Source organism: Scyliorhinus torazame, chromosome 4, assembly GCF_047496885.1.
Source record: "Scyliorhinus torazame isolate Kashiwa2021f chromosome 4, sScyTor2.1, whole genome shotgun sequence".
In the NCBI taxonomy this organism is placed as follows: domain Eukaryota; kingdom Metazoa; phylum Chordata; class Chondrichthyes; order Carcharhiniformes; family Scyliorhinidae; genus Scyliorhinus; species Scyliorhinus torazame.
In genome coordinates, this window is record NC_092710.1 from 46,652,790 (window position 1) to 46,664,829 (window position 12,040).

Below are 12,040 nucleotides of genomic sequence, written 5' to 3' on the forward strand. Positions count from 1 at the left end.
AAGAATTCTCCTCATTTAAAGGTGAACACAGAAAATGTTGACAACATTTCTGTGGTACTGACCTTCAAGGTTGCTTTCCCTTGTTTTATGTCACACTTGATTCAAACTTCCCTATCGCCCATTTTTCACGCAACTTCAATTTTCCTCATCTACTCCATTGCATGTAACCTCGCTTCAGCTCTGAATAAGGATCACACGGATTTGAAACATTAACTTTGTGTTTGGCTCCACAGACATCCTCAAATTTTATGAGCTTTAATCCAATCATTTTTAGTTTCTCATTCACATTCACAATATGTGCAGTATTTTCCTTTGAATGCACAACAGGATTGACCTCAGGAAATCCAGTAGGAACATTTTGAATGTTTGTCAGCGATGTCTGTGAGCAAAGATTGAATGATTAAATGATTTACTCTGATGAAGAGTGACCCAACTTCGAAACGTTAGCTCGGTTCTCTCTTCACAGATGCTGCCAGACCCACTGAGATTTTCCATCATTTCCTGTTTTAATTCAGATTTCACATCCGCAGTAATTTGCTTTTTTATTGGACGATATATGTTGCTGCATGTTAGCAAGAACGATTCGGGCGGGATAAATTGTTGGGCATTTTCCATGAAGATGTGGTGTTTACAGATCTATTGACACCCTGAAATTTGCATAATTTGTTAGTTTTCTAGATGAGCTTACTTGCGTTCACACTCTGCCACAACAAACAACAGATGACACCCTTTATTCCCCCTCTTAAAATACAATCTGTAGCTCTGTCGCTTCCCACTCATATCTCAGCGAACTAACCGTAATCTTCAATGTCTTGAAGTCCCAGTGCATGTCCGTGGGCATCAACAGTTGCCACATCTCAAGTCATTGGTAAAATGCGAGTCCAAGTTGAAGAATTTGAGAAAGGAAACCAAAGGGATGCTGCCAGTCTGCTTGCGAGGGAAATGAGCTGGAGAGGCTGAATGACCAGTGAAGGAAATTCAAAAGATACAATATGAGACTTTGAAGTGAGCTATGAGAATGTTTGTAGATTGGGCCCTGGTAGCTCAGTTGATAGAGCATCAGGCTTTTAATCTGATGGTCCAGGGTTCAGGTCCCTGTGAGGGTTTTGATTTTGGCTCAAGGCGTTTGCTTCCCAAAGAACGGTCGGAAATAAAAATAAAGAATGCAGGATGCTTTATGGAAAGTGGAAGAACCGTGACAACGTCGTGTTTGCCAAATTGCAACAGCCGTCCAGAATTTTCAAGAATTTTTGCTAGATTTTCAGTTGATGTTTAAACTCTCTCCTGGTCTTGTCCTGCATTATACCACTATAGTTTTCTGGCCATGTTTAATCACTTAGCAATTCGCAAAATATTTCCTGTTTGTATGCTCCTTTCCTGCAGAACTGCTTTTAAATTAATAACTTTCAGAAATAACTGCAATCTTTACAGTTTCAAAAGCCCAGTGACGATGAATATTTTAATTTGCACTCTCAAAGTCAGCAGGAGAAATCAACAATACTGATGTTTAATCAAAACAATTGAAATCTGTTCTACACTTGCAAAACTGTCTGGCAGATTGGTGCTGTGGCTTAGATGGTTAAAGCGCCTGTCTTGTAAACAGGAGATCCTGAGTTCAAATCTCAGCAGTACCTTTGTACATACAGGTCAAAGCATGTTACCTGTGAAGAATGCTTCTCATTTAATGGTGAACACAGAAAATGTTGACAACATTTCTGTGGTACTGACCTTCAAGGTTGCTTTCCACTGTTTTACGTCAAACTTCCATATCTCCCATTTTTCACGCAACTTCCATTATCCTCATCTACTCCATTGCATGTAACCTCGCTTCAGCTCTGAATAAGGATCACACGGATTTGAAACATTAACTTTGTGTTTGGCTCCACAGACATCCTCAAATGTTATGTGCTTTAATCCAATCATTTTTAGTTTCTCATGCACATTCACAACATGTGCAGTATTTTCCTTTGAATGCACGACAGGATTGACCTCAGGAAATCCAGTAGGAACATGTTGAATGTCTGTCAGCAAAGATTGAATGGTTAAATGATTTACTCTGATGAAGAGTGACGCAGCCTCGAAACGTTCGCTCGGTTCTCTCTTCACAGATGCTGCCAGACCCACTGAGATTTTCCATCATTTCCTGTTTTTTTTCAGATTTCACATCTGCAGTAATTTGCCTTTTTATTGGACGATATATGTTGCTGCATGTCAGCAAGAACGATTTGGGCGGGATAAAGGATGGGGCGTTTTCCATGAAGATGTGGCATTTGCAGATCTATTTACACCCTGAAAATTTGCGATTTGCATAATTTGCTACTTTACTAGATGAGCTTACTTGCGTTCACACTCTGCCACAACAAACAACAGATGACACGCTTTATTACCTCTCTCAAAATACAACCTGTATCTCTGCAGCTTCCCACTCACATCTCAGCGAACTAAACATAATCTTCAATGTCTTGAAGTCCCAGTGCATGTCCCTGGGTAACAACAGTTGTCACATCACAAGTCACTTGTAACATGCGAGTCCAAGTTGAAGAATTTGAGAAAGAAAGCCGAAGGGAGGCTGCCGGTCTGCTTGCGAGGGAAATGAGCTGGAGAGGCTGAATGACCAGTGAAGAAAATTCAAAAGATACAATATGAGACTTTGAAGTGAGCTGTGAGAACATTTTCAGAATGGGCCCTGGTAGCTCAGTCGGTAGAGCATCAGACTTTTAATCTGAGGGTCCAGGGTTCAAGTCCCTGTCAGGGCTTTGATTTTGGCTCAAGGCGTTTGCTTCCCAATGAACGGTCGGAAATAAAAATAAAGAATGCAGGATGCTTTATGGAAAGTGGAAGAACCGTGACAACGTCGTGTTTGCCAAATTGCAACAGCCGTCCAGATTTTTCAAGAATTTTTGCTAGATTTTCAGTTGATGTTTAAACTCTCTCCTGGACTTGTCCTGCATGATATCACTATAGTTTTCTGGCCATGTTTAATCACTTACCAATTCGCAAAATATTTCCTGTTTGTATACTTCTTTCTTGCAGAACTGCTTTTAAATTAATAACTTTCAGAATAACTGCAATTTTTACAGTTTCAAAAGCCCAGTGCCGATGAATATTTTAATTTGCACTCTCAAAGTCAGCAGGAGAAATCAACAATACTGATGTTTAATCGAAGCAATTGAAATCTGTTCCACACTTGCAAGCCTGTCTTGCAGATTGGTGCTGTGGCTTAGATGGTTAAAGTGCCTGTCTTATAAACAGATGATTCTGAATTCAAATCTCAGCAGTACCTTTATACATTCAGGTCAAAGCATGTAGACTGTGAAGATTTCTCCTCATTCAATGGTAAACACAGAAAATGTTGACAACATTTCTGTGGTACTGACCTTCAAGATTGCTTTCCCCTGTTTTATGTCAAACTTCCATATCTCCCATTTTTCACGCAACTTCCATTTTCCTCATCTACTCCATTACATGTAACCTCGCTTCAGCTCTGAATAAGGATCACACGGATTTGAAACATTAACTTTGTGTTTGGCTCCACAGACATCCTCAAATTTTATGAGCTTTCACCCAAGCATTTTTAGTTTCTCATGCAGATTCACAATATGTGCAGTACTTTCCTTTGAATGCACGACAGGATTGACCTCAGGAAATCCAGTAGGAACCTTTTAAATGTTTGTCAGCGATGTCTGTGAGCAAAGATTGAATGATTAAATGATTTACTCTGATGAAGAGTGACCCAACTTCGAAACGTTAGCTCGGTTCTCTCTTCACAGATGCTGCCAGACCCACTGAGATTTTCCATCATTTCCTGTTTTAATTCAGATTTCACATCCGCAGTAATTTGCTTTTTTATTGGACGATATATTTTGCTCCATGTTAGCAAGAATGATTCGGGCGGGATAAATTGTTGGGCATTTTCCATGAAGATGTGGTGTTGACAGATCTATTGACACCCTGAAATTTGCGATTTGCATAATTTGTTAGTTTTCAAGATGAGCTTACTTGCGTTCACACTCTGCCACAACAAACAACAGATGACACCCTTTATTCCCCCTCTTAAAATACAATCTGTAGCTCTGTCGCTTCCCACTCATATCTCAGCGAACTAACCGTAATCTTCAATGTCTTGAAGTCCCAGTGCATGTCCGTGGGCATCAACAGTTGCCACATCTCAAGTCATTGGTAAAATGCGAGTCCAAGTTGAAGAATTTGAGAAAGGAAACCAAAGGGATGCTGCCAGTCTGCTTGCGAGGGAAATGAGCTGGAGAGGCTGAATGACCAGTGAAGGAAATTCAAAAGATACAATATGAGACTTTGAAGTGAGCTATGAGCACATTTGTACATTGGGCCTTGGTAGCTTAGTTGATAGAGCATCAGGCTTTTAATCTGATGGTCCAGGGTTCAGGTCCCTGTCAGGGTTTTGATTTCGACTCAAGGCGTTTGCTTCCCAATGAACGGTCGGAAATAAAAATAAAGAATGCAGGATGCTTTATGGAAAGTGGAAGAACCGTGACAACGTCGTGTTTGCCAAATTGCAACAGCCGTCCAGAATTTTCAAGAATTTTTGCTAGATTTTCAGTTGATGTTTAAACTCTCTCCTGGACTTGTCCTGCATGATATCACTATAGTTTTCTGGCCATGTTTAATCACTTACCAATTCGCAAAATATTTCCTGTTTGTATACTTCTTTCTTGCAGAACTGCTTTTAAATTAATAACTTTCAGAATAACTGCAATCTTTACAGTTTCAAAAGCCCAGTGACAATGAATATTTTAATTTGCACTCTCAAAGTCAGCAGGAGAAATCAACAATACTGATGTTTAATCAAAACAATTAAAATCTGTTCCACACTTGCAAAATTGTCTGGCAGATTGGTGCTGTGGCTTAGATGGTTAAAGCGCTTGTCTTGTAAACAGGAAATCCTGAGTTCAAATCTCAGCAGTACCTTTGTACATACAGGTCAAAGCATGTAACCTGTGAAGAATGCTTCTCATTTAATGGTGAACACAGAAAAAGTTGACAACATTTCTGTGGTACTGACCTTCAAGGTTGCTTTCCCCTGTTTTACGTCAAATTTCCATATCTCCCATTTTTCACGCAACTTCCATTATCCTCATCTACTCCATTGCATGTAACCTCGCTTCAGCTCTGAATAAGGATCACACGGATTTGAAACATTAACTTTGTGTTTGGCTCCACAGACATCCTCAAATGTTATGTGCTTTAATCCAATCATTTTTAGTTTCTCATGCACATTCACAACATGTGCAGTATTTTCCTTTGAATGCACGACAGGATTGACCTCAGGAAATCCAGTAGGAACATGTTGAATGTCTGTCAGCAAAGATTGAATGGTTAAATGATTTACTCTGATGAAGAGTGACGCAGCCTCGAAACGTTCGCTCGGTTCTCTCTTCACAGATGCTGCCAGACCCACTGAGATTTTCCATCATTTCCTGTTTTTTTTCAGATTTCACATCTGCAGTAATTTGCCTTTTTATTGGACGATATATGTTGCTGCATGTCAGCAAGAACGATTTGGGCGGGATAAAGGATGGGGCGTTTTCCATGAAGATGTGGCATTTGCAGATCTATTTACACCCTGAAAATTTGCGATTTGCATAATTTGCTACTTTACTAGATGAGCTTACTTGCGTTCACACTCTGCCACAACAAACAACAGATGACACGCTTTATTACCTCTCTCAAAATACAACCTGTATCTCTGCAGCTTTCCACTCACATCTCAGCGAACTAAACATAATCTTCAATGTCTTGAAGTCCCAGTGCATGTCCCTGGGTAACAACAGTTGTCACATCACAGGTCATTGGTAAAATGCGAGTCCAAGTTGAAGAATTTGAGAAAGAAAGCCGAAGGGAGGCTGCCGGTCTGCTTGCGAGGGAAATGAGCTGGAGAGGCTGAATGACCAGTGAAGAAAATTCAAAAGATACAATATGAGACTTTGAAGTGAGCTGTGAGAACATTTTCAGAATGGGCCCTGGTAGCTCAGTCGGTAGAGCATCAGACTTTTAATCTGAGGGTCCAGGGTTCAAGTCCCTGTCAGGGCTTTGATTTTGGCTCAAGGCGTTTGCTTCCCAATGAACGGTCGGAAATAAAAATAAAGAATGCAGGATGCTTTATGGAAAGTGGAAGAACCGTGACAACGTCGTGTTTGCCAAATTGCAACAGCCGTCCAGATTTTTCAAGAATATTTGCTAGATTTTCAGTTGATGTTTAAACTCTCTCCTGGACTTGTCCTGCATGATATCACTATAGTTTTCTGGCCATGTTTAATCACTTACCAATTCGCAAAATATTTCCTGTTTGTATACTTCTTTCTTGCAGAACTGCTTTTAAATTAATAACTTTCAGAATAACTGCAATTTTTACAGTTTCAAAAGCCCAGTGCCGATGAATATTTTAATTTGCACTCTCAAAGTCAGCAGGAGAAATCAACAATACTGATGTTTAATCGAAGCAATTGAAATCTGTTCCACACTTGCAAGCCTGTCTTGCAGATTGGTGCTGTGGCTTAGATGGTTAAAGTGCCTGTCTTATAAACAGATGATTCTGAATTCAAATCTCAGCAGTACCTTTATACATTCAGGTCAAAGCATGTAGCCTGTGAAAATTTCTCCTCATTCAATGGTAAACACAGAAAATGTTGACAACATTTCTGTGGTACTGACCTTCAAGATTGCTTTCCCCTGTTTTATGTCAAACTTCCATATCTCCCATTTTTCACGCAACTTCCATTTTCCTCATCTACTCCATTACATGTAACCTCGCTTCAGCTCTGAATAAGGATCACACGGATTTGAAACATTAACTTTGTGTTTGGCTCCACAGACATCCTCAAATTTTATGAGCTTTCACCCAAGCATTTTTAGTTTCTCATGCAGATTCACAATATGTGCAGTACTTTCCTTTGAATGCACGACAGGATTGACCTCAGGAAATCCAGTAGGAACCTTTTAAATGTTTGTCAGCGATGTCTGTGAGCAAAGATTGAATGATTAAATGATTTACTCTGATGAAGAGTGACCCAACTTCGAAACGTTAGCTCGGTTCTCTCTTCACAGATGCTGCCAGACCCACTGAGATTTTCCATCATTTCCTGTTTTAATTCAGATTTCACATCCGCAGTAATTTGCTTTTTTATTGGACGATATATTTTGCTCCATGTTAGCAAGAATGATTCGGGCGGGATAAATTGTTGGGCATTTTCCATGAAGATGTGGTGTTGACAGATCTATTGACACCCTGAAATTTGCGATTTGCATAATTTGTTAGTTTTCTAGATGAGCTTACTTGCGTTCACACTCTGCCACAACAAACAACAGATGACACCCTTTATTCCCCCTCTTAAAATACAATCTGTAGCTCTGTCGCTTCCCACTCATATCTCAGCGAACTAACCGTAATCTTCAATGTCTTGAAGTCCCAGTGCATGTCCGTGGGCATCAACAGTTGCCACATCTCAAGTCATTGGTAAAATGCGAGTCCAAGTTGAAGAATTTGAGAAAGGAAACCAAAGGGATGCTGCCAGTCTGCTTGCGAGGGAAATGAGCTGGAGAGGCTGAATGACCAGTGAAGGAAATTCAAAAGATACAATATGAGACTTTGAAGTGAGCTATGAGAATGTTTGTAGATTGGGCCCTGGTAGCTCAGTTGATAGAGCATCAGGCTTTTAATCTGATGGTCCAGGGTTCAGGTCCCTGTCAGGGTTTTGATTTTGGCTCAAGGCGTTTGCTTCCCAATGAACGGTCGGAAATAAAAATAAAGAATGCAGGATGCTTTATGGAAAGTGGAAGAACCGTGACAACGTCGTGTTTGTCAAATTGCAACAGCCGTCCAGAATTTTCAAGAATTTTTGCTAGATTTTCAGTTGATGTTTAAACTCTCTCCTGGACATGTCCTGCATGATATCACTATAGTTTTCTGGCCATGTTTAATCACTTACCAATTCGCAAAATATTTCCTGTTTGTATACTTCTTTCTTGCAGAACTGCTTTTAAATTAATAACTTTCAGAATAACTGCAATCTTTACAGTTTCAAAAGCCCAGTGACAATGAATATTTTAATTTGCACTCTCAAAGTCAGCAGGAGAAATCAACAATACTGATGTTTAATCAAAACAATTGAAATCTGTTCTACACTTGCAAAATTGTCTGGCAGATTGGTGCTGTGGCTTAGATGGTTAAAGCGCCTGTCTTGTAAACAGGAAATCCTGAATTCAAATATCAGCAGTACCTTTGTACATACAGATCAAAGCATGTAACCTGTGAAGAATGCTTCTCATTTAATGGTGAACACAGAAAAAGTTGGCAACATTTCTGTGGTACTGACCTTCAAGGTTGCTTTCCCCTGTTTTACGTCAAATTTCCATATCTCACATTTTTCACGCAACTTCCATTATCCTCATCTACTCCATTGCATGTAACCTCGCTTCAGCTCTGAATAAGGATCACACGGATTTGAAACATTAACTTTGTGTTTGGCTCCACAGACATCCTCAAATGTTATGTGCTTTAATCCAATCATTTTTAGTTTCTCATGCACATTCCCAACATGTGCAGTATTTTCCTTTGAATGCACGACAGGATTGACCTCAGGAAATCCAGTAGGAACATGTTGAATGTCTGTCAGCAAAGATTGAATGGTTAAATGATTTACTCTGATGAAGAGTGACGCAGCCTCGAAACGTTCGCTCGGTTCTCTCTTCACAGATGCTGCCAGACCCACTGAGATTTTCCATCATTTCCTGTTTTTTTTCAGATTTCACATCTGCAGTAATTTGCCTTTTTATTGGACGATATATGTTGCTGCATGTCAGCAAGAACGATTTGGGCGGGATAAAGGATGGGGCGTTTTCCATGAAGATGTGGCATTTGCAGATCTATTTACACCCTGAAAATTTGCGATTTGCATAATTTGCTACTTTACTAGATGAGCTTACTTGCGTTCACACTCTGCCACAACAAACAACAGATGACACGCTTTATTACCTCTCTCAAAATTCAACCTGTATCTCTGCAGCTTCCCACTCACATCTCAGCGAACTAAACATAATCTTCAATGTCTTGAAGTCCCAGTGCATGTCCCTGGGTAACAACAGTTGTCACATCACAAGTCACTTGTAACATGCGAGTCCAAGTTGAAGAATTTGAGAAAGAAAGCCGAAGGGAGGCTGCCGGTCTGCTTGCGAGGGAAATGAGCTGGAGAGGCTGAATGACCAGTGAAGGAAATTCAAAAGATACAATATGAGACTTTGAAGTGAGCTATGAGAACATTTTCAGAATGGGCCCTGGTAGCTCAGTCGGTAGAGCATCAGACATTTAATCTGAGGGTCCAGGGTTCAAGTCCCTGTCAGGGCTTTGATTTTGGCTCAAGGCGTTTGCTTCCCAATGAACGGTCGGAAATAAAAATAAAGAATGCAGGATGCTTTATGGAAAGTGGAAGAACCGTGACAACGTCGTGTTTTCCAAATTGCAACAGCCGTCCAGAATTTACAAGAATTTTTGCTAGATTTTCAGTTGATGTTTAAACTCTCTCCTGGACTTGTCCTGCATGATATCACTATAGTTTTCTGGCCATGTTTAATCACTTACCAATTCGCAAAATATTTCCTGTTTGTATACTTCTTTCTTGCAGAACTGCTTTAAAATTAATAACTTTCAGAATAACTGTAATTTTTACAGTTTCAAAAGCCCAGTGTCGATGAATATTTTAATTTGCACTCTCAAAGTCAGCAGGAGAAATCAACAATACTGATGTTTAATCGAAGCAATTGAAATCTGTTCCACACTTGCAAGCCTGTCTTGCAGATTGGTGCTGTGGCTTAGATGGTTAAAGTGCCTGTCTTGTAAACAGGAGATCCTGAATTCAAATCTCAGCAGTACCTTTATACATTCAGGTCAAAGCATGTAGCCTGTGAAGAATCCTCCTCATTCAATGGTAAACACAGAAAATGTTGATAACATTTCTGTGGTACTGACCTTCAAGATTGCTTTCCCCTGTTTTATGTCAAACTTCCATATCTCCCATTTTTCACGCAACTTCCATTTTCCTCATCTACTCCATTGCATGTAACCTCGCTTCAGCTCTGAATAAGGATCACACGGATTTGAAACATTAACTTTGTGTTTGGCTCCACAGACATCCTCAAATTTTATGAGCTTTAATCCAATCATTTTTAGTTTCTCATGCACATTCACAATATGTGCAGTATTTTCCTTTGAATGCACAACAGGATTGACCTCAGGAAATCCAGTAGGAACATTTTGAATGTTTGTCAGCGATGTCTGTGAGCAAAGATTGAATGATTAAATGATTTACTCTGATGAAGAGTGACCCAACTTCGAAACGTTAGCTCGGTTCTCTCTTCACAGATGCTGCCAGACCCACTGAGATTTTCCATCATTTCCTGTTTTAATTCAGATTTCACATCCGCAGTAATTTGCTTTTTTATTGGACGATATATGTTGCTGCATGTTAGCAAGAACGATTCGGGCGGGATAAATTGTTGGGCATTTTCCATGAAGATGTGGTGTTTACAGATCTATTGACACCCTGAAATTTGCGATTTGCATAATTTGTTAGTTTTCTAGATGAGCTTACTTGCGTTCACACTCTGCCACAACAAACAACAGATGACACCCTTTATTCCCCCTCTTAAAATACAATCTGTAGCTCTGTCGCTTCCCACTCATATCTCAGCGAACTAACCGTAATCTTCAATGTCTTGAAGTCCCAGTGCATGTCCGTGGGCATCAACAGTTGCCACATCTCAAGTCATTGGTAAAATGCGAGTCCAAGTTGAAGAATTTGAGAAAGGAAACCAAAGGGATGCTGCCAGTCTGCTTGCGAGGGAAATGAGCTGGAGAGGCTGAATGACCAGTGAAGGAAATTCAAAAGATACAATATGAGACTTTGAAGTGAGCTATGAGAACGTTTGTACTTTGGGCCCTGGTAGCTCAGTTGATAGAGCATCAGGTTTTTAATCTGATGGTCCAGGGTTCAGGTCCCTGTCAGGGTTTTGATTTTGGCTCAAGGCGTTTGCTTCCCAATGAACGGTCGGAAATAAAAATAAAGAATGCAGGATGCTTTATGGAAAGTGGAAGAACCGTGACAACGTCGTGTTTGCCAAATTGCAACAGCCGTCCAGAATTTTCAAGAATTTTTGCTAGATTTTCAGTTGATGTTTAAACTCTCTCCTGGGCTTGTCCTGCATGATATCACTATAGTTTTCTGGCCATGTTTAATCACTTACCAATTCGCAAAATATTTCCTGTTTGTATACTTCTTTCTTGCAGAACTGCTTTTAAATTAATAACTTTCAGAATAACTGCAATCTTTACAGTTTCAAAAGCCCAGTGACAATGAATATTTTAATTTGCACTCTCAAAGTCAGCAGGAGAAATCAACAATACTGATGTTTAATCAAAACAATTGAAATCTGTTCTACACTTGCAAAATTGTCTGGCAGATTGGTGCTGTGGCTTAGATGGTTAAAGCGCCTGTCTTGTAAACAGGAAATCCTGAGTTAAAATCTCAGCAGTACCTTTGTACATACAGGTCAAAGCATGTAACCTTTGAAGAATGCTTCTCATTTAATGGTGAACACAGAAAAAGTTGACAACATTTCTGTGGTACTGACCTTCAAGGTTGCTTTCCCCTGTTTTACGTCAAATTTCCATATCTCCCATTTTTCACGCAACTTCCATTATCCTCATCTACTCCATTGCATGTAACCTCGCTTCAGCTCTGAATAAGGATCACACGGATTTGAAACATTAACTTTGTGTTTGGCTCCACAGACATCCTCAAATGTTATGTGCTTTAATCCAATCATTTTTAGTTTCTCATGCACATTCACAACATGTGCAGTATTTTCCTTTGAATGCACGACAGGATTGACCTCAGGAAATCCAGTAGGAACATGTTGAATGTCTGTCAGCAAAGATTGAATGGTTAAATGATTTACTCTGATGAAGAGTGACGCAGCCTCGAAACGTTCGCTCGGTTCTCTCTTCACAGAT

The 12,040-nt window shown here is 39.9% G+C and overlaps 7 non-coding genes across 7 annotated transcripts; all 7 read left to right on the forward strand.

Moving 5' to 3' along the window:
• The first annotated feature begins 1,560 nt into the window (after window positions 1–1,560).
• On the forward strand, window positions 1,561–1,634 carry trnat-ugu (transfer RNA threonine (anticodon UGU)). The gene has a single exon. It is a non-coding gene; the product is annotated as a tRNA-Thr (tRNA).
• A 1,049-nt stretch (window positions 1,635–2,683) lies between these two features.
• On the forward strand, window positions 2,684–2,756 carry trnak-uuu (transfer RNA lysine (anticodon UUU)). The gene has a single exon. It is a non-coding gene; the product is annotated as a tRNA-Lys (tRNA).
• Window positions 2,757–4,870: 2,114 nt separating this feature from the next.
• trnat-ugu (transfer RNA threonine (anticodon UGU)) lies at window positions 4,871–4,944 on the forward strand. Its single transcript has one exon. It is a non-coding gene; the product is annotated as a tRNA-Thr (tRNA).
• A 1,049-nt stretch (window positions 4,945–5,993) lies between these two features.
• trnak-uuu (transfer RNA lysine (anticodon UUU)) lies at window positions 5,994–6,066 on the forward strand. The gene has a single exon. It is a non-coding gene; the product is annotated as a tRNA-Lys (tRNA).
• Window positions 6,067–9,303: 3,237 nt separating this feature from the next.
• On the forward strand, window positions 9,304–9,376 carry trnak-uuu (transfer RNA lysine (anticodon UUU)). The gene has a single exon. It is a non-coding gene; the product is annotated as a tRNA-Lys (tRNA).
• Window positions 9,377–9,829: 453 nt separating this feature from the next.
• trnat-ugu (transfer RNA threonine (anticodon UGU)) lies at window positions 9,830–9,903 on the forward strand. The gene has a single exon. It is a non-coding gene; the product is annotated as a tRNA-Thr (tRNA).
• Window positions 9,904–11,490: 1,587 nt separating this feature from the next.
• trnat-ugu (transfer RNA threonine (anticodon UGU)) lies at window positions 11,491–11,564 on the forward strand. The gene has a single exon. It is a non-coding gene; the product is annotated as a tRNA-Thr (tRNA).
• The last annotated feature ends 476 nt before the right edge of the window (window positions 11,565–12,040 follow it).